This window comes from Polypterus senegalus, chromosome 3 (assembly GCF_016835505.1).
Source record: "Polypterus senegalus isolate Bchr_013 chromosome 3, ASM1683550v1, whole genome shotgun sequence".
Classification (NCBI taxonomy): Eukaryota; Metazoa; Chordata; class Cladistia; order Polypteriformes; family Polypteridae; genus Polypterus; species Polypterus senegalus.
Window position 1 is genome coordinate 63,425,707 of NC_053156.1, and position 7,535 is coordinate 63,433,241.

Genomic DNA, 7,535 nt, shown 5'->3' on the forward strand with positions numbered 1-7,535 from the left:
CCAGGAAGCGAACCCAGGCCTCCTAACTTCGAGGCAGCAGCGCTACCCACTGCACCACCCCTCATATTTACATCCATCCATCTATCCATTATCCAACCTGCTATATCCCAACCACAGGGCCACAGGGGTCCGCTGGAGCCAATCCCAGCCAACACTGGGCGCAAGGCAGGAAACAAACCCCGGGCAAGGTGCCAGCCCACCGCAGTCATATTAACATTTTGTCCAATAATCTTATTAAATCCTCACTTTACAGCGACATGATTAGCCACCTTATCCAGTCTGGGATACATCATTTTCCGGGTCAGCTATGACCAAAGTTCACCCATTTTGGTCAAGTGCCATATGTAGCAGTCCATTCAAATATAAACCACATAAGGTGAGTCAAATCAGTATTTTCGTTATGAAGCAAGTCTGTAATCGATTAGCAACCTTGTCTAGTCTGTCTGTATTGCCAGACAAGTCAAATGTGGGTCATGTTCTCCAGTCTAGCGTCAATCATGCATCATGTCCAAAATTAATTGCCTTGTCCATTAGTTCAGTCTGAGTTAGAAGTATATGTAGTGATACAGAATCAGATTAGTGCAATTATTTTCTAACTAGTGAAACCCACGGACCTAAAATAAAATGCTACAAAAGGCTAAATATAAATGCCTTTTGTTTACAAGTGTAAGAACGTACTCTTAGTTATCAATTCCGAACGTGTATCTACTGTGTCTTGGGGGATTATCCACAGATGAATTTATAGGGACTTTGCTTTAATTAAATAAACTTTTCTGCCCACCAGGTTGCTACGATGGAAAATGTTTGGATTTTAACAAATATATCATAAGCTTTCAATTTAGATCAAGTTCTAGTCCCATTAATTTGCAAGTAATACTGTGATAGATAGATAGACATTAACATTTTAAATATATACATAGATTAGTCCAAATATGTGAGTGTTAATTTGCAACTCTAAATTGGCCCTGTGTGAATGGTTGTGGGATGTGTGCCATATGTCTAATGCCCAATTCTGCTAAAGTGCAATGTGCTCTCCAAGATCCTGAACTAAATAAGTGGATCATTTGATATTATTATGAATGGATGTATGTCTGGCTGGCTGGGTGAATTGATCACATCCAGATATTCAGAAATTATTAAATGCTGTACCCCTGTAAATCAGGCAAAACCAGCTCATGTCCAGGTTTCCAGATTAGGACTAGGGCCTTTGTTGGACAGAATAATGCTAAATTAGCTAAATGTAGACCATATGCAAAGATTCAAGTCAGTGAGACTACTCATTTATCTCACTAATTTGCCAATCTATTGCATTTCAGAGTACTTGCATCTCAGAAAATCCATAGATACATAAGTGAGGTATCCAGTAATCCATATGTAATTAGATCAGTTCCAAGATGTCATGTTCTCAAGTTCTAAATTATTTTTAAGGGCTTGGGAACCTCATTATTAGTTTATTTGTATTTACACTTTACATTAATTTTGTCACCCAATGTTGGTGCTGAGCTGTTGGCTGTGGATTAAATTCTTGGTACCTTAGTGTTGCAGAGCATGCATCAGTTGGGTAATGTACTAGATGCCACTGCCATGTTACTTAAGAGGGAAGGGTTGCAGTAACTTCTTGTAGAATCTTTATCTAAAAAATAAATAAAGATTTCTTGTTCTAAATTACTTAAAAATAATTAAGAATTTAAGGTTCTCAATGAAAGCACTCTGTTTTGCTCTACTAACCCATTTGAGTCTTAAAGTTTGTGTATCAGACCTGGGCCTCTTAAAAAATAAACCAGTGACATGTTATTTTTAATGAGAGTCATTATCATTGGTTGCACACATACAGCAGTCAAGTTTATTTTCTGTATTCCTGAGCCTTCTGAGTACATTGTCCGTCCACCTACGGTCAAGCAGGTTTTGTAGCCCAGTCAAATAATGACCATATCCAGTGAGTCACATCTGTGTCATTTCTAGACATTTAAACTAGTCTGGGGTGGTTGTGCATGTAAAAGTCACCTGAAGGCATCATGCACTAATTCAGACTCCAGTCAGTGCCATTGAACTAATTCAAGTTGAACACAACTGGTCCAGCACCAAATCACTATCATCAATTATAGCCAGTTTTAGAATGGACAATTTCTGCCCATCCAAATCTCATTGACAGTGACATTACTCCAGTTAAAATTTGTATGTAATGTGGGCCCATTTCCAGTTTATAATAGTTAGAATTTGGACCATACATAGCGAGTCAAATCAGCTCAATGATTATCGGCCTATTGCAGTCTTGGCCTTTTTCTGTATTGTAGAGTGTCCTGGAAAAATTGCCTACTCACCCAGAGTAGTGTCATCAGTGTTTCTCAGCCTTTTTGGTGTTGCAACACACTTTTTCATATATTAGTGTATTCACAACCCTCCAAGTGTAAATCAAATGAGATCATCAGAGCGTCTTCCTAGGTGATCCGAGTGTGATCATCAAGCGGGAAGGGAAGTCCCCCTTCGTGAATCAAGCGTGATTATTATTGCAAGAGTGGCAGGGAGGGGATCTAATGCAATTGTCGGAGCAGAGACCTACCTCAACCTACTCACGACGCACCATGGCACATTAATATAAACAATAACAACTCACGATTCATTGGAGGCAGCCTGCAACCAACTCAGTGGTTGAGAAACACTGATGTATAGTATTCACTGACTCAGAGGTAATGGAGGGGCATCTTCATTGATTCAGTTTCATTTTAATGTCATTGAACTAATCCAAAATTGAGACCCAGCCACACCAAATAAAATCTTCCACTCCAGATCAAAAACAGTGGTAGAGAGCCAGATCAGTGCATTGACAGTAATCTAACCAAGGCTGGAGTATGTGCAGAACTCCTCACTCTATTCTTGAAAATGGCCATCACATTCATATCAGATCTGTACTATGTATATTTTTGCAAGGCTGAATTCATCAATATCCAATATCTATTAATGGGTGTATTTGATGTGCTTTAGAGATAGATAGATAGATAGATAGATAGATAGATAGATAGATAGATAGATAGATAGATAGATAGATAGATAGATAGATAGATAGATAGATACGATACACAATGATTCCAGAACTGTCATCATTATTTTAATTTTTTAAATTAGATTCCTCTGATGGCAGGTACTGTCTTTTAATTAAATCAAGTCTATAGTTAATATTTCCCAGACACATCATGGCTTGCAGCCTGAATTCAGTCCTGACTTTTAAATCAGATGTCCTAAATGAAAAATCCTCACCCTCCAGAGCCAAAACATCTAAATGGTTGCAGACTTTACTATCAGACTGAAGAGTTAGCTCTCATGTTTGTCCTAGCCGTAGATTAGAAACCTCACACCTCTCTTTATGGCTATCTCAAGTTTACCATAATAGAACAGCAGAAATGTTTCCATCCTGAATCTACAGTATATTCATTATACAATTGAGATAATTTACAATAAGTGACAACTCACATTGCTCCTTCCAGTTTCCCTAGATTAATCTCTTTCCCAAAAAGGCCTGCATGCTCATCAGTAACACCGCCCAGAAAAAGTCAACCACACCAATCTTTATGCAACGAGACAGATGCTTGGATAGGGCCATCCAACATTATCTGATTGTGATTTGACAAGACACTTCTGAAACTCCAGTCTAAGTCTTCGTGATTCACGATGAGTCACACATCCTTATGATGTCAGCCGAGAAAACAGCATCTGCGTAGACCCTCCTGACAGGCCTAAGGGCTATTAATAGACCTACTGAGCTCTTATCACCAGGTGCACCTGTGCCACTGCCGGAGGGATGAGCAGGATGCGCAGCGCCGTGTGCTTTGTAGTTGCTGGCTTTCCAGAGAACCCTGTAGGCTCAGCAAAACTGATGAAAAGTCTTCAAATGGCTTGTGCCACAGGTTTTAGTTTTGAAGGGGCTCAGCATCCTTTAGGCAAGGTAGGGGGCCAGAGGTGGGATTTGAAGTCACCAGCTTCCATGTTAAAATGCTCTTAAACCTAGGGAAGCTTACTCAGCAGGTTGCTAATACTTTCATGAAAAGAGTTAAAAACTACCAAATAAATACCAAGGGATCTGAAATGAGGGAACTTCTGCTGAGATGAAAGTAAAAATGCTTTGCTGATTCAGTGTGGAATAATCCAGTTTTGTTAAAATGTTAAGGAGAATAACAGACAGATATATTAGAAGAACTGATCAAATAATAAGTCTGTCTTTATCTTACAAAAAAATCTTTGAGAGGGAGACTAGGGAGATGAGAAGTGATCTTCTCAGAAGACAATTTGAAGTCCCGTGAGAGACACTTTAACTTGCTCCCAGCTCTTAAAGCAACGACAAGCAACAAGCAAAACTTACAGCTCGCCAGCCGATGATCCGACCGCTTCTCCTTGCCTGCGTTCAGCCACCCTAAACCCCCTCACCACCCCTCCCTTCACAACACGCAAAGTGGCAAAAGGACAGCTGCTGTACAGGCTCTAAAATGATCGGCGGGAAGTGTGACAGCAGCAGCAGAAAGACAGCAGATGATCCAACGGCATCTCCTTATTGTGCGTTCAGCCGCCCCTCCTTCACAACGCGAGCAGCATTATACATCCTGCGAGAAAGAAATTTAAACACGTCTGGGGCTGGAAATAAAGGAGAAGTATTATTTTTACAATATCATGCAAGACAAGGCAGTGAGACATCATCTAAAACAAGTCCACGGACATCTAACCTAGCAGTTGTTGGATTGCTTTTGGCAGACACACTTCATGTGCTCTCAGCTCTTAAAACGACAAGTGACAAGCAAAACACGCAGCTTGCCAGCAGCAGAAAGCCAGCAGATGATCCGATCACTTCTCCTTAGCATGTGTTCAGCCACCCTTACCATAACCCCCCACCCCATCCCCCCACAACAACGTGAGCGGCAGAGACACGAAGTGGCAAAAGGACAGCTGCTGTACAGACTTTAAAATGATTGATGGGCAGCGCGACAGCAGCAGCAGCAGAAAGACAGCAGATGATCCAACTGCATCTCCTTAGCGCGCGTTCAGCCGCACCCCGTTCACAACGTGAGCAGTGTTATACGTCCTGCCAGAAAGAGGTGTAACCATGCCTGGGGCTGGAAATAAAGGACTAGTATAGTTTTTACTAAAGTTTTAAAGTAAAAGTGAAAATAATGCATATGTAACAATTCCCATGAAAATAACAATCTTTTTAAATTGTATATCCGGTAAACCAAACCCGGGAGTGGGCGAGTGAAGCGAGCAGGGGGCAGAGCCCCCTAGTACATTAAAATAGTGGAAACTACTATTCCTAAGATAAAGAAATCAATAAGAATACATGGAAGCAACCAGGAGAAGAAATTAAAATCAGTAAGAAATTCAACACCAAAAGTCCATCCTATCAAGCATCATTTTCAAAGCATTAACCCTAAGTTGTGGCTATTATTAAAAGTCCCAATTCTAATAACTGAGTAGATACTGTAGATGGTAACGCTAATTACAAATCTGATACAATTCTTAGTTTTTTTATCAGCAAACTCGGATGACAAGGAAGTGTACAATGCTTGACTTTTATATCGTCTCGTCAATAGCATGAGCACCTCTGTTTCATTTCTCTAGTAAAGCTGTAGAAGCTGCCATTCAAAATGTCACCAGGGAAGACACAAAATATTTTCAACTATACTAAAAAGGAATTCTAATTAAAAATAAACATATTCATTTCAGCATCTCAAAACACGGGCAGCACGGTGGCGCAGTGGTAGCGCTGCTGCCTCGCTTCCTGGGTCCTCCCTGCGTGGAGTTTGCATGTTCTCTCAGTGTCTGCGTGGGTTTCCTCCGGGCACTCCGGTTTCTTCCCACAGTCCAAAGACATGCAGGTTAGGTGGATTGGCAATTCTAAATTGGCCCTAGTGTGTGCTTGGTGTGTGGGTGTGTTTGTGTGTTTCCTGCGGTGGGTTGGCACCCTGCCCAGGATTGGTTCCTGCCCTGTGTTGGCTGGGATTGGCTCCAGCAGACCCCCGTGACCCAGTATTCGGATTCAGCTCAGATGGATGGATGGATCTCAAAACACCTATAATAAATAAGTAAAGGTTATTAAAAGCACCTCAGAAAAATATACAAAATTTCAGAATGAACCCAATTCCTAACAGAAACAGCTTGAAAAATTGAAAATACATTAGCCAAAGGTTGTAATATAATGATTATGCGGGCAGGTCATGATGCACAAAGAATTTAAAGAAGACCTAGTCATAGTGCAGACAACAACAAATCCTCTGACTGCATATACCAGTTGTAAATAATATAGGCCTCCCTCACAAAATGATGTCAAAGAGGCCAAAATGAATAAAAAAGTACATGCATTATACATCAGGGAGAAGTCAGGGGAGAGTAAACATGAGTATCAAATTAACAGAAACAGAAAATCAGACTGGGCCTAGCCTCACAGAGCTATATGTATAATATATACTGAGGTGAAAACCATGAGTGAATTTTGCTTAAATGTGGGTGGAAACAAATAGATGGCTCTCTGAGTGTCACATTTCTGGTAGAGGTAAGCACTGGAGAGAAGGGGAATGAAAGTCAGTAGGAGTAAGACAGAGTACGTGTGGGTAAATGAGAGGGAAGGTGGTAGACAGGTGAGACTGATAGACAAATTTAAATACTTGGGCTCAACAGTCCAAAACAATGCAGAGTGTGGCACAAGGGTGAGGAAGAGAGTACAGGCAGGGTGGACTGGGTGGAGAAGAGTGGCAAGAGTGATTTGGGATAGAAGAGCATCTGCAAGAGTGAAGGTCTAAAAAACGGTAGTAAGACCAGTTATGTTGTACGGTTTGGAGATGGTAGCACTGACAAAAAGGCAGGAGGCAGAGCTGAAGATGCTATGATTTTCACTCGGAGTAATGAGTGTAGACAGGATTAAGAATGAGTATATTGATGGACAACACAGGTGCGACAAGTTGATGACCAAGTGAGAGAGGCTAGATTGAGATGGCTTGGGCATGTGCAGAGGAGAGATGAGGGGTACATCAGGAAAGGAATGTTGAGGATGATACCGCCAGGCAAGAAAATAAAGAGGAAGGCCAAAGAGGAGGTTTATGGATGTGGTGAGGGAGGACAAGTGGCAGAAAATAATGAAAAGACAGGGATAGATAGAGACAGATGATCCACTGTGGTGAACCCTAAATGGGAGTAGCTGGAAGAAGAAGAAGACTGAGTGTCACATTGCTAAACCAATCCAATCCCGCATGAAAGTGGCACTCAAAGGAGGGGTGGTAATTTTTCACTACAAAGAAAAATTGTGCTGTCATTAACCTGAACTGTCTTCACTCAAAAAGTCTCTTAAAAAGTTAAACATATAAATGTGAGTCACGTGTGTGGAGAGTATACTGCACGTGTTAAAAGTAAACATAACTTGTTGAAAGGAAAAAACCTTTCTGTAAACCAGGTAATACTTTGACATTCAAAGACATCATTGGACTAGTGGTAAAAGTGAATGATACGTTGTTGCTGTTGTTCACAATTACAATCATAATGTCAGATGTAAGGCTAAAAGA